Here is a 15,466-nt window from a genome sequence, read left to right as displayed (position 1 = left end):
TATTAAAACAATAAAAGACCTGACAAATTTCAGTTGGTGGATAATGAATCTATAATATATGAAAGTTTAATTGTAATCATTACATTATGGTAAATAACGAAATGTAACACTATATGCTAATTTTTTGAGAAGGACCTGTAGTAGGGGGGATACGCGAGATGGAGGAAAGATGATGAGTTCGGTATTGTCTACATTGAGTTTTAGGAAGCGAGAGGTGAAGAAGGAGGATATGGCTGCTAGACACTTCGGGATTCTGGACAGCAGAGAGGTGACATCTGGGCGAGAGAGGTAGATCTGAGTGTCATCAGCATACAGGTGATACTGGAAGTCATGGGACTTTGAGTTATCCTAGGCCAAGGGTATAGATGGAAAAAAGTAGGGGCCCCAGGCCAGAGCCTTGAGAGACTCCAACAAAGAGAGGGCGGAATGAGCGAATACAGTCTACTGTGCCTGCGCAACGATTGCAGAGTTGCCCAGATCTTCCCTACTGATTACCGGGTGGCCTCCCTGCTGCAAAGACAAAGTACCATTATTTGTTCCGTCACTGGAGCGGGATGGCAAAATGTGTGAATACAAGCACATGCTGGTAGAGGCACTACTGACGGCGGTCCCACCTGACAGAAGAAACACAACCCAGAGGAGGAGGAAGTCGCCAACGCAGCTGTGGCACCACCTCAGAAGGGAGGGTTAACATGGCTAAAATGTGAAAAAAAATTCATCAGCATGACACAGCATCCAGCACCACCATCTGATACGGTCTATACAACCAGGTGCCAGCGTTATAGCAACATGGTGGAAGAGTACATGTCAATGTCTGCATGTACTAAGTGATGGGTCTGCCCATTTAACTTATTGGTTTCCAAACTGGACACATGGCCTAGGCTTGTACTTTTTGACTTGGAAGTGCCGGCATGCCCCGTGGCAAGTGTAATGTTGGAACATGTGTTTATCATAGCAGGGGATATAATCACACATAGGCGCATCCACCTGTCCAAAGCCAACGTGGCCACTCTCGCATTCATTAAAAGAAACCAGGAGTGGAGTCCACAGGACTTGTCTTTGCCTTTGGCAAACCAGACAAAGGTACCATCTGCACCCAGACATTGTTATATTTTATTTGCCATTTGTTTTATTTTGGGGCCTTACCAAAAAGGAAGAGAAATAAAATCCACAAAAATAATGTTGGATACCATCAGGCCTGCCTCTTCCACCTACACTGCAATGTCCACCTACACCACCTCCTCCACTAGGACATCCGACTACTGTAGCTACATTGTTCTATTTTATTTTATACTATGTTCTTTTAAATGCTGTCCCTAAAAAAAAAAAATAACAAAAAAAAGTTAATAATAAATCCTCCAAAAAACTGTTGGATACCTCATCCCCTGCCTCTTCCACCTTCATCGCCACATTCGCCTCAAGCTCATCCACCTACTACACCTCCTCCTACATTTGGACCTATGCCTCTTTTTTCAAGATTATTATTATTACTTTTTATTCTCTGTTATTTTAAGTGATCTTACTATCCATATTTGTTTTCAGGGCTGTTGTCCTGCTTACCCCCTTTTTGTTCCATTTTTCACCTTTACCGCTTACTACCCCCATTTTACCACGCCAAAGTACGAGACCACATTGGCTGTGAGCTGGTCTCATTATGCTGGGAAGGGCCCAATAAACATTTACCTTTTCAGCCTATTAATCAGTGAACAGCTGTCTGCTTTTTCTTTGCTGGTTATTAAAAAATGGGTGGACTCATCCAAAAAATTATTTGGGGCCCCCTCCATTTTTAATAACCAGCTACGGCAAAACAGACAGCTAAGGGCTGATATTAAAAAGCTGTGAAGGTCCATGGATATTGGCCCCTACCAATACTAATAAGACTAGTCCTCAGCCGCACGAGAAATGGAGCATCTATTAGAAGCGCTAATTCTTGAGCATCGACTCAGCTCTTCCTGATTGCATGTGTGCAGTGGCAACTGGGGTAATATATACAGCTCTGGCCAAAATTAAGAAACCACCACATCAAAACCCTGTCATGGGCAGCCCATTCTCCAGACCTGAACCCCACTGGAAACCTCTGGAATGTAATCAAGAGGATGATGGATAGTCACAAGCCATCAAACAAAGAACTGCTTACATTTTTGCGCCAGAAGCAGTGTGAAACACTGCTGGAAAGCATGCCAAGATGCATGAAAGCTGTGATTAAAAATTATGGTTAGTACACAAAATATTAATTTCTGAATAGTGATGGGGTCGAGCAAATTGGAATACTCGGGTACTCGGCCAGAACAGCGAACCCAATATAAGTCTATGGGAGACCCAAGTACTTTTACTACGATCTCCCCCGGGGGTCCTTTTAAGGTCTAAAAATGATGGAAACACTGCTCAAAAGACACAGGAACATCATGGGGATCGCCCCTGAAAGAATTCCTGACTCCTAGTTCACAGCCTTAATAATTTTTTTCTGAGATTCATGCCATTTTTCCTGGTGCCACAAAAAACACATTAAAACAAAACCAAAACGGGTTTTGCTGGCCTGTAAGGCCAAATATTTAACCCCAGGCTGAAAATTTCCTCTCCCTCTTAGGCTTAGCTCAGACGCAGCGTTTTTGAAGCGTTTTTCAACTTTAACATTGCTTTCAACCACTACAAATGCATTCACTGGGAAATGTCATTGTAACATTTAACTGGCCATGTGGTGTGTGACACATAAGCAGACCCATCTTGTTTCATTTACAAAGGAGGGACTCTTAAAGTCACAGAGCCTATTTTTACTGGTGCATCATGCGGCATTAATCTTCTTAAAGGGCCAATATGAAACAGTGGGTCTCCTAAGCTGTTGTAGCCTATGCTGTGAGTGGATGGGCTGCCAAGAATTACGACGCACCACAGTACCCCTGTCATAAGATGTCCAGGGGGGACTCCTGAAAAAGTGTTGCATTGAATTCAAGGCCTGCCCTGCTACCAATTCATATGCACCCCAATAAGCCTTTGAACCCACATAGTGGATGGGCCCATGAAAATCCACTTCACAATATGCATTTTGTACTCTGTACTCCTTTGTTTTACACATTGGCGGCAAGGCCAGCCCTGCTGCATAGTCATATGCACCCCATTAGGCCTTGGAACACACATACTGGATGTGCCCATGAAAATCCACTCGTATTTTTTATGGTATGATGGTTCCCTCTTTGCAGAATTATTTACAGGAGAATTTGGCAATTGTGTTTGCCATGTTTTTAACACTAAGGTTCAGATACGGCTTTAAAAAAGTCTAATCCTAGCAATACAAAGCAATTTCATTGCAAACTACAAAATTCAAGGAATATTAAGATTGAATAGTGTGTGTGCGTACATTTTTGTATATGTTACCAATAACATACAAAAGTTAATGATTACATATAAGGATTACATAGATATACTGATTACGTGTATATATGAAGATTAACTTCATACAGTCTACTTAGATCATCACCAAGAGGCTTTTAAATATAATCCGTCTGGAATATCCGAGAAGCAACACCAAGACAGAGAACCCCTTTGAGATTACCTACACTGCATGGGCGTCCCCAATTATGCAGGTATCAGCACACTGTACATGTACAGGTACCCCAGTTTTGGTATCTGTCTTAGTCATGTTTCTCTGGTCTTATATAGTGATTTACACTATGTAGTAACTCTAGTTTCACCCAGACCTTCAAGTGGCCAGCTTTCACGGGTGTATTAAACTGAGATATCATGGAGTCATCAGACGAGTGGCCATAAACCACTAGAAAATAAAAACCACAAGGATTTAGATCAAACCACCACGGGCAGAGTTTCAGTAAACCTTAATGTTTTACAACGACAAACAGCAAACATATAGAGGCTTCAAACTGTTTCTGAAGTGAGAAAACAAACATTTATCAACATGGTGTCACTATGAGCATTGTCTGTCACATCTGTAAATGTTTTACAAGACATGCAGCTATGTGATTGTCTGAATGCATTCGGTGTACAGTATTTCAATCTTGTTTACAAATCGCCATTTGTATATTCGCCATTTGTACATTTGAGGCAGCCAAAGTTATCGCTCTCAAGGAGAGAAACTAATATAGTGGACAAAGAAATATTTGTAATAAACTACTGAGCCAAACTAACATCATTGCATTATCAAATTTATATGAAGTGTATTGTGTCCAATTTGCGCAACCAGGCAACACAAAAAGGAGCTTTTCCAGTTAGCTCTTTAAGGTACACAAATGTGAAGTGTTTGCTATCAAGGATGTGGTTTCACCAATGGGGGGTACCTTTTTTAAAAATATACTATTGCCATCACGGCCACCCATGCCCAAACTTTACGGGCCTATAACAATACAAAGCATGTTCACCCAGGTCATGTTGTCGGAGATAAGGAAGAGACATTGCAGGAGACAGTTAAGAATTAGGGCCAATGTAGTGGTGTGGGTCTCTGAGACTTGTAATGCAGTGCATGATCTGCCAAACAATTCCCCAATGGGGGTACTGTCAAGGTGAAAAGATATATCTTCATACACTTTTTGTACTGTTGTATTCTTATACTGTGAAACAATAAGTTTTTCCCATCTGCTAGCTAATGTAGATGTAATTGTATTTAAAATGGCTGCCAGTATTCACCTTTGCCCTACTTTTTGTCTCTGAGGAAAGAAGTATCATTTCTTCTTAAATTGAAACTTGAGGAATGTGAAGAAAGGAGGATTCGCCAGGAGACATCAGGACAAATCAGAAAGACTGAATACTAGACATATACTGCTTAAACCCCGCCCAATGCATTCCTTCTCCTAACACAATATAGTACTGTGTATCCGGAAATAAACGCAGTTGCTGTGATCGTGGCCGATACTGGTAGACGCACGAGCATCAACTGAGATTGAATCAGCTATTTGTCTGACTCATTCTTACCCGGTACCAAATGCTCTGCTCATACTTTAATTTGGGATGACTGGTGAATGAGGGTTATTGTCGTGACGACCCCGACAGTACCTTTTTTAAAAGTACACTAGTGCCATCGCATGCCCCTAGCCCAAATATTAACGGCCTATAACAGTACTGAGCACGTTTACCCTGGTGATCTAGTGGCAGGAACATTTTAGATTGCAGGAGACCAAGTTAAGAAGTCAGCCCAATGGAATGTCATGCCCAATTCCACAATGTGGGATCTTTTTAAAAAATATAAGAGTGCCATCAAAGCCCCCTTGGCAGGGCCGGACTGGCCATCGGGCAGTTCTGGCAAATGCCAGAAGGGCCGGTGGCAGTAGTGGGCCGCTCGAGTGTGCCGCTGTCGGCACACTCCCCCCGTTGTCGGCACACTCCCCCCGTTGTCGGCACACTCCCGGCCCCGCATTCAACTATACCGGCGTCATAGACACCGGTACAGTTGAATGCAATGATGGAGGAGAGAGCGTCTGCTGATGCTCCCTCTCCCATCATTCCCCGCTCTGCCTGCCGCTGACACTGTGGGTGCGCAATGACGTCATATCATCGCGCACCTGCTGTGTGACCGGGCGGGCAGACTGCAGCTGCTGAGACCGGAGCCAGGAGCAGCAGCGCGGGGCAAGAGGAAAGGTGAGTAGACTTTGTTTTTTTATTATTACATATCAATGAGTGATAACTGGATTGTAGGGGGGGGCTGGCTGCATTACATTCTATGGGGCAGTGCTGCATTACATGATTCTATGGGGCTGGGCTGCATTACATGATTCTATGGGGCAGTGCTGCATTACATGATTCTATGGGGCTGGGCTGCATTAAATTCTATGGGGCAGTGCTGCATTACATGATTCTATGGGGCTGTGCTGCATTACATTCTATGGGGGCTGTGCTGCATTACATTCTATGGGGACTGAGCTGTAATGCTGGATACAGCTGTAATTATATGTTATATAGTCGTGTTACACTCCCCTCACTTCTTGTAACCTACAATTGTACAAAGATATTATACAGTCACCAGGCGACAAGTGGGCCTGTGTGACTTCAAATGCCAGGGCTGAATTTTAGTCCCAGTCCGGCCCTGCCCCTTGGCCAAAATGCACCGTACAGAGCACGTTCACCCTGGTGATCTACTGGCAGATACAGGACAGATTGCAGGCGACTGAGTTAAGAAGTAGGCCTAATGTAATGTCATGCCCAATTTCCCAGTGTGTTGTCCTTTTTGGACTTAAAAAAATATTGCCAGCACAGCCCCTTTGCCCAAAATTCACTGGCCTATAACAGTACAGAGCACGTTCACCCTGGTGATCTACTGGCAGGTACAGGACAGTTTGCAGGAGACCGAGTTAAGAAGTAGGCCCAATGTAATGTCATGCCCAGTTCCCCAATGTGTTGTCCTTTTTAAAAAAAATAAAAGAGTGCCATCAGAGCATCCTTGGCGTTCACGCTGGTGATATATTGGTTCTGGAGGAGGAGGATGAGGATAAGGAGGAGCATAAGAACAAACAGACCAAATCTGTAAGCGTATACCCATGTTGGGTTGTGAAGAGGTGCATAAGAATACGCCTTCCCAAAAGAGAGAATGTATTTGAGGTTATGTTTCGCTGTTTTCACTTGGTGGTGTACAGAAGTCTTTCCCAATCCAGGCCTTGTTCATTTTTATAAGAGTCAGCCTGTCAGCATTTTCAGTTGACAGGCGGATGCGCTTTTCTGTTATAATTCCACCAGCGGCACTAAAAACCCTCTCTGACAGAACGCTAGCAGCAGGGCAGGCCAGAACCTCCAAGGTGTAGACAGCCAGTTCATGTCACGTGTCCAGCTTGGATACCCAATAATTCAAAGGCACATAGGAATCCCGGAGGATGTTTGCACGATCTGCAAGGTACTCCCTCACCATCTTCCCAAACATTGCACTTCTTGTGACAGCACCCCTTGCCTCAGTGCCACCACGATGGGAGTGTCTGAGAAAACTGTCCCAGAACTTGGCCATTGTTCCCCTGCCTGAGCTGGATTGTACGTCTGTCTCTCTCTTGCTTGGAGTCCTTGGTTGTACAACAAACTCTTGACGTCTGCTGCCAGCGTTCTCACATGGGAATTTTCTAAGTAATTCCGCTACAAGGGCCCTGTGGTACTGCAAAATTTTAGTACACCACTCTGCCTCAGGCAGAAGAGTTTGAAAGTTCTCCTTGTAGCGTGGGTCTAGAAGTGTCAACAACCAGTAATGAGTGTCACCCAAAATTTTGATAATCCGAGGGTCACGTGAAATGCAGTGCAACATAAAGTCAGCCATGCGTGCCAGACTGCTAACAGGCAAGACTTCCGTGTCCTCATCAACAGGACGACTGACGATGCTGTCCTCCTCCTCCCTGTCCTCAGGTCATCCCCACTGAACAGAAGCTAATACAGATAATAATAATAATAATTTTATTTATATAGCGCCAACATATTCCGCAGCGCTTTACAACTTATAGAGGGGACTTATACAGACAACAGACATTACAGCATAACAGAAATCACAGTTCAAAACAGATACCAGGAGGAATGAGGGCCCTGCTGCTCGCAAGCTTACAATCTATGAGGAAAAGGGGAGACACAAGAGGTGGATGGTAACAATTGCTTTAGTTATTTGGACCAGCCATAGTGTAAGGCTCGGGTGTTCATGTAAAGCTGCATGAACCAGTTAACTGCCTAAGTATGTAACAGTACAGACACAGAGGCTATTAACTGCATAAAGTGTATGAGAACATGATGGAGGAACGTGATTATGTTGTTGTTTTTTATTAATAGGCCACACAGGGATAATTAGGTTAATGCATTGAGGCGGTAGGCCAATCTGAACAAATGAGTTTTTAGTGCACGCTTAAAACTGTGGGGATTGGGGATTAATTGTATTAACCTAGGTAGTGCATTCCAAAGAATCGGCGCCGCACGTGTAAAGTCTTGGAGACGGGAGTGGGAGGTTCTGATTATTGAGGATGCTAACCTGAGGTCATTAGCAGAGCGGAGGGCACGGGTAGGTTGGTAGACTGAGACCAGAGAGGAGATGTAGGGTGGTGCTGAGCCATGGAGTGCTTTGTGGATGAGGGTAGTAGTTTTGTACTGGATTCTGGATTGGATGGGTAGCCAGTGTAATGACTGGCACAAGGTAGAGGCATCGGTGTAACGGTTGGCGAGGAATATGATCCTGGCAGCAGCATTCAGGACAGATTGGAGCGGGGAGAGTCTGGTAAAAGGTAGGCCAATTAGTAGAGAGTTACAATAGTCCAGACGAGAATGAATAAGTGAGACAGTAAGAGTTTTTGCAGAGTCGAAAGTAAGAAAAGGGCGAATTCTGGAAATGTTTTTGAGATGCAGATAAGAAGAGCGAGCCAGTGATCGGATGTGGGGGGTGAATGAAAGCTCGGAATCAAGGATGACTCCAAGGCAGCGGGCATGTTGCTTTGGAGTAATGGTGGAACCGCACACAGAGATGGCAATGTCGGGCAAAGGTAGGTTTGTAGAGGGAGAGAACACGAGGAGTTCAGTTTTTGACAGGTTCAGTTTCAGATAGAGGGAGGACATGATGTTAGAGACAGCGGTAAGACAATCACTGGTGTTTTCTAAAAAGGTCGGCGTGATAACAGGAGAAGAGGTATATAATTGGGTGTCGTCAGCATAGAGATGGTACTGGAAACCAAATCTACTGATTGTTTGTCCAATAGGGGCAGTATACAAAGAGAAGAGGAGGGGGCCTAGGACTGATCCTTGAGGAACCCCAACAGTAAGGGGAAGGTGAGAGGAGGAGGAACCAGCAAAACAAACAGTGAAGGATCGGCCAGAGAGATAGGAGGAGAACCAAGAGAGAACGGTGTCCTTGAGGCCGATGGAGCGGAGCATAGTGAGAAGGAGCTGATGATCCACAGTGTCGAATGCTGCGGAGAGATCCAAGAGAATTAGCATGGAATAGTGACCATTAGATTTAGCTGTTAGTAGGTCATTAGAGACTTTAGTGAGGGCAGTTTCAGTAGAGTGTAAAGAGCGGAAACCAGATTGAAGAGGGTCGAGAAGAGAATTATCTGAGAGATAGCGGGTAAGACGGGAGTGGACCAGGCGTTCCAGGAGTTTAGAGATGAAGGGAAGATTAGAGACAGGTCTATAATTAGCGGCACAATTTTGATCGAGGGAGGGCTTTTTAAGTAGTGGATGTATGATGGCATGCTTAAATGAGGAGGGAAATATACCGGAAGTGAGGGAAAGGTTGAATATTTTTGTTAGGTGAGAGGTGACAGCCGGGGAAAGGGACTGGAGGAGATGCGACGGAATGGGGTCGCTGGTGCAAGTGGTCGGGCGAGAAGATGCAAGGAGCCTGCTTACTTCTTCTTCTGTAACTGGTTCAAAGTCAGAGAGTGAACTAGATGCAGTGGGGGAGGGAGGACAGTGCTTGGTATGAAGAGATTGGGAAATGATTTCCTGTCGAATGTGGTCAATTTTTTCTTTGAAGTAATTGGCCAGATCGTCAGCGTGGAGATCTGTGGTTGGGGCCTGCTCTCTTGGGTTGAGTAGGGACCGGAAAGTGTCAAAGAGACGTTTAGGGTTATTGGACAGCGAGGTGATGAGGGTGTTGAAATAGGTTTGTTTGGAGAGGTGAAGGGCAGAGTTGTATATTTTTAACATGAACTTATAATGGATGAAATCTTCGGGCAGATTAGATTTTCTCCACAGACGTTCGGCGCACCTGGAGCACCGCTGCAGGAAACGTGTTTGCAGCGTGTGCCACGGTTGTCGCCGTCTGTGCCGAGTTGTTCTATGTATAGGAGGTGCAGCTTCTACAGATGTGTTTGTAGTACCATCTATAGCACATGAAAGTAGCTCCTGTTCTTCCTCCTCCTCCTGATTGCCTACCAATCCACGTTGAGAAGACATGAGGCTGGGCTGAGTGTAGTCCCCCTGTATGTTTCCTTGCTCCATGTCCTCGTGCTCCGCCTGCAATGCATCCTCTTTGATTGTGAGCAGAGAGTTTTTCAGAATGCTGAGAAGCGGGATAGTGATGCTAATTATGGCATCATCGCCACTCACCATCTTAGTGCAGTCCTCAAACTTTTGGAGGATGTTATATATGTCTGACATCCATGTCCACTCCTGAGGTCTTATGTGTGGAGTCTGACCTGAAATTTGACGGCCTTGTTAATGTTGGTAGTCAACAACGGCCCTCTTCTGCTCCTTTCCAAGATATGCAGCGTAGAGTTCCAGCGCGTGGGGATGGGGGACATCACACAATAGTCAGTGAGCTGGAATCTGAAAACGCTGCTGAAGCACGGCAAGGGCAGCTGAAGCTGTAGCTGACTTTCTAAAATGGTCAGACAGATGGCGTACTTTCACTAGCAGATCCGGCAGCTGCGGGTAGCTTTTCAGAAAACTTTGAACCAAGAGATTAAGCACATGGGCCAAGCAAGGTACGTGTGTGAGCTCACCTTGCCTCAGAGCCGCCACCAGGTTACGGCCATTGTCACACATGACCATGCCTGGCTGTAGGTTCAGCGGTGTCATCCAAACATCTGACTGCTCTTTCAGCGCTGTTCACAACTCTTCTGCATTGTGCGGTTTGTCACCTATGCAGATTATCTTCAGCACAGCCTGTTGCCGCTTGGATGAGGCAGTGCTGCCGTGCTTCCAGCTTCTGACTGATGTGTTGATTTCAGAGATGGAGGATGAATAGGAGGAGGAGGAGGTGCAGGAGCTGTAGACTGGGGGCAACCCTGATTGACATAGGGCCAGCAATCCTCAGCATGGGGAGGATGTGTTCCATCTCAAGGTCCAACTGGGTCCCCGCTTCCACTATGTGTGCCGTCATTGAGATGTACCGTCCCTGCCCACAAGCACTTGTCCACGTGTCCGTGGTTAGGTGGACTTTCCCGGTAACAGCATTGTTGAGGGCACGGGTAATGTTGTGGGACACATGCTGGTGTAATGCCAGTACGGCACACCGGGAGAAATAGTGGCGACTGGGGACCGAGTACCTTGGGATGACCGCCCCCATCAGCTTGCGGAATGCTTCCGTCTCAACAAGCCTAAAAGGCAGCATTTCTAGCACAAGCAGAAGAGAAATATTAGAATTGAGGACTGTGGCCTGTGGGGTGTTGGCTGGGTATTTCTGCTTGTGTTCCAAAGACTGGGTTATAGACAACTGAATGCTGTGCTGGGTCAAGGACGTGGACGAGCTTGCTGATGGTGCTGCTTGACTGTGGGCCACAACAGGTGCAGGGCTAGAGGCATCTTCACATGCACGGTGTACTAGGGATTGGCTTCTATGCAAAACAGTGGAAGAAGCAGTGGTGTGACCAGCATGCAGTGGTCCTCAAGCCTGGGGTTCGCCCCACAAGGTCAGGTGCTTTGCTTGCATGTGCCTGATCATGCTGGTGGTCAGGCTGGTTGTTTTGCTACCCCTGCTGAAGCAGGCATGGCAGGTGCTGCAAATGGCCTGTTTAGGGTTATCGGCAGAGTCTTTAAAAAATAGCCAGACTCGGGAAGATCTCACAGGTGGAATGGCAACTTCACTCATGTTGGTGTTACAGGGAACGGATGCACGCCTTCTGTCTGTGGCCACCACACTGCTTCTTCCTGCCTGTTGGGGGATATGCCTCCTTCCCCATTTGTGCTGCTGTCCTCGCTACGCATGTCCTCCTGCCAGCTTGGGTCATTTACTATGACATCCACCACCTCGTCTTCCACATGTGCACCTTGCTCCTCCTCCTGACTTTCTATAAATTAGGTCTCATCATGGTCCACCTCTTGTGACACTTTCCCACCATTGCCTTCGTGTGACTGGGGCTGGTCAAAGCTTTGGGCAGCTCTACATGCGATCTCATCTTTCCCCACTTCAAGTTGACCTGCAGAGATTTCTGAATCTTGAAATGGAAAACTGAACAGCTCTTCAGAGTGTCCAAGTGTGGGATCAGTTGTCTCAGGGTAAGGAATATCCTGGCCACACTCATGGCTACTCAGACTTGACCGTGTGGAAGACAAGGTGGTGGTGGTGGCGGCTAAGTGACTGGAAGCATTATCCGCTATCCAACCAACAACCGTTACACACTGCTCTGGCTTCAATAGTTGTGTGCTGCGGTACCCTAGAAACTGGGACAGGAATGTCGAGCGAGAAGATGTGGGTGTTTGTTGTTGCCCACTTTCACCTTGCCCACGGCCTCATCCTCTGGATGCACCATCACATCCACTTCCCCGTCCTTTGCCCCTTGCCTTAACCATTTTAAATGGACTACTGCACTATTTCAAATGCTCAACACAAATGTCTTTATTAGTAGCGAAATAATATCTGATCAGTATGGCTGCAAATCTATGATTTTTCAAACCCAAACACCAGGCAGGCCTCAGCCTGACCTAACAGACTGTATTCATTTTTTTTTTAAGTTAATTTATGCAAAATAGTGCTGTATTGAATATGAGTATCACACAGCCAAAAAATAAGTACACCAGCCTCCAATGCCCAAACTTGGAGCACAGAGATATATGACGGCTGTAACGGAAACACCACACTGGCAAATCTGTGGCCTTTGAATTTTTTTGATACGAAATAGTACTGTATAGAATCTGACTATCACACAGTCAAAAAATAAGTACACCGGCCTCCAATGACCAAACATGGAGCGCGCAGATATATGAGGCCTTTTTCAGTGAATTTAAAACACCAAAAAAAAGGGAGCACAAGGGTCGCACAGACAACTATGCTACGTATGCCTGACAAACTATAACTTTTCAACAGGCCTCAGTATGACAGAACAGACTGTATTTTTGGGGGGGGCGGGGGGAATTTTTGAAAAAAAAAGGAAAAATAAATATATAGACAGTAAATAAGCTACAGGCAGTTATGGAGCTTTGGGAGGGATGCAGTGGGAGCAATGGACGCACATACAGTGCCTGCAGGCCTTGCACTGATGTGGATATGCTATGCCCTGCCTACCTAGTGCTGCAATATCGGGACCCACAAATTAGCCCTAAAAAGGACTTGTGGATATAAGAGTTGCAGACCTACACTCTAAAACCACGATTCTGACCCTATCTCGGCAGCAGCTCTCCCTATTCTCGCTGAAACAGGAATAGAATGCGGCGAGCAGGGCGGCACCAGGTCTCTTATACTCGGGATGATGCTGTACGGCCCAGCCAATCACTGCACGACACAACAAAGATGGCTGCCGCGTTTCATGGCCTGGCAGACAATCTCTGCACCATGATTGGGTCTCTAAAGTCCGCTAAAACTGCTCGGTGGAGACTGCAGTTACCGCCGAATAGTACCGGAAATGCTCGCTGCTCGCCGAGTACCCCGATACTCGGGCGAGTAACGAGTAGTGGCGAGCACGTTCACTCATCACTATTTCTGAACTCTTCCTGAGTTAAAAATTTAGTACTGTTGTTTCTAAATGATTATGAACTTGTTTTCTTTGCATTATTTGAGGTCTGAAAGCACTGGTTTTTTTTAATTTTGACCATTTTTCTTTGTTAGAAAAAAATACTAAATTTATTTCTTGAAGATTCTGAGACTTGTCAGAAGTTTATAGAATAAAAGAACAATTTACATTTTACTCAAAAATATACCTATAAAGAGAAAAATCAGACAAACTGGACATTTTGCAGTGGTCTCTTAATTTTTGCCCAGGGCTGTAAGTATAATTACAACTGTGATTTGTCAAAAATCACAGCTGACATCAAGCCCAGGGTTAGGAATAGAGAGGTGTCTATGAAACACCCCGTTTACTAACACTAAGTAAAAATAAAGAAACACATGTAATTAAAATATAAAAACAGACACCCTCTTTCACCCATTTACCAAAAAACACCTGCAGGTTCAATGAGATCCACAAGGTCCAGCGTAATCCACTTCAAGGTCCCAAGACGATCCCCTGCTCCAATACATACAGAAGCCATAGTGACATCATAAAACGTGACCCCTCCCTGTGTCCGCCGTACACACTAAGGGCGGCATGGAAGCCGCCACCTGTGAGGTCACTGGAGATTACAGTTTGCGGTTATCACAGTACCCTCTGAGCTGTCAACTGTCACTTGAGGTGAACTCAAGGAGCACAGTGACCGGCAATACGCATAACCTGGTGGAAACATTGTAGTAGGTTGGATTGCCGGACTGCCCCCTGCGTGACACAGGGGCACTACAGTACGGAAGTCCGACAGTGAACCAGTGGGATCATTACAGTGCATCAGATTGGTGAATCACTATTGGACTGCGCTGCCCACTAGACTTTGTTATATACAGCAAGCTAAATCTAAGTGGGCAGAAGGACCTGGTGTTTCAGCTTACTAAGTCTGGTATTAAACCACTCCAAGGGACCTGGTCCTTTATCCCACTTGGATTTAGCTTTCTCACAGAGAGCAGGCTAAATCCAAGTTGGCAGAAGGACCTGGTCCATTTGGCCAATAATTATAGTATTAACCCCTTCACAATGCATGATGCAGTTACGTCATATATCATAGAAATATAAGAAAAAAAAATATTGCTTTTGCTCAATTAAAAAAATACACAAATTTGGAATTGACGTATTCAGAAAGGTCTGACCAATCAAAATGTAAAATAATCTGATCAGTAAACGGTATAACGAGAAAAAACTCGAAACGCCATAATGACTTTTTTTTTGTCGCTGCAACATTGCAATAAAATGAAATAAGAGGTGATCAAAACATGGTATCCGCGCCAAAATGGTATCAATAAGAACGTCCCGCCAAAATAAAAAAAATTCCCAACGGCGATGTGGATGGCAAAATAAATAAGTTATGGGAAGGAAAAATTAAAAAAAAAAAAACGGAAAATCGCCCGAGGGATAAAACACTCCTAGGTGCATGCATGGAAAAAAATCTGTGGTTGTGTGATCTACAAAAATGATCAGCAGTAAATAAAACGGGAAGCGGATCAGATTGGCGCAGAATATTGTACACACTGGAATTAAGGGGAAAATTCATGTGTATAATTGTCACATATAAATAAATGTGTAATTAGATGTCATATCTAGTCTGCGGCTCAATATTACTGCAAAAAAATCACATGACAGGATTCATATCTATCTATATACAATAAGGGTCCTTCTATCTGCTGGGATTTAGCATTCTTATATAGAGCAGGCGAAATCCAAGTCGGCTAAAGGACCTGGTCCCTCTGCCGACTGGGAAATAGCCGACTCTGTGTGAGAAAGCTAAATCCCAGTGCACAGAAGGACCTGGGCCTACAGCCGACTGGGATTTAGCCACAACCCTGATTTATCACTTGGCTGTGAAGATAATATTACATTTGTTCTGAGGCGCAGCGAGGGGTTCAGCTCAGGGGGAAACATCTGAGTGGGCTCCTAACCAGGTGTCACGGTGGAACCTCACCTGCCCTCTCAGCGCCTCCCTACTCACTATGGTCACCACACGGCTTCTCAGCATGTTGCTTCCATTAGGGGGGATTGGCCGGTCTCTACAGGAATATAACCCTGCTGTGTCCTTCAGAGATTAGGTTCCCAGCCTATCCCCTGCCGGCAGGTCC

The sequence above is a fragment of the Ranitomeya variabilis genome, chromosome 4, assembly GCF_051348905.1.
Source record: "Ranitomeya variabilis isolate aRanVar5 chromosome 4, aRanVar5.hap1, whole genome shotgun sequence".
Taxonomy (NCBI): domain Eukaryota; kingdom Metazoa; phylum Chordata; class Amphibia; order Anura; family Dendrobatidae; genus Ranitomeya; species Ranitomeya variabilis.
Note: the sequence above shows the minus strand (reverse complement) of the source record.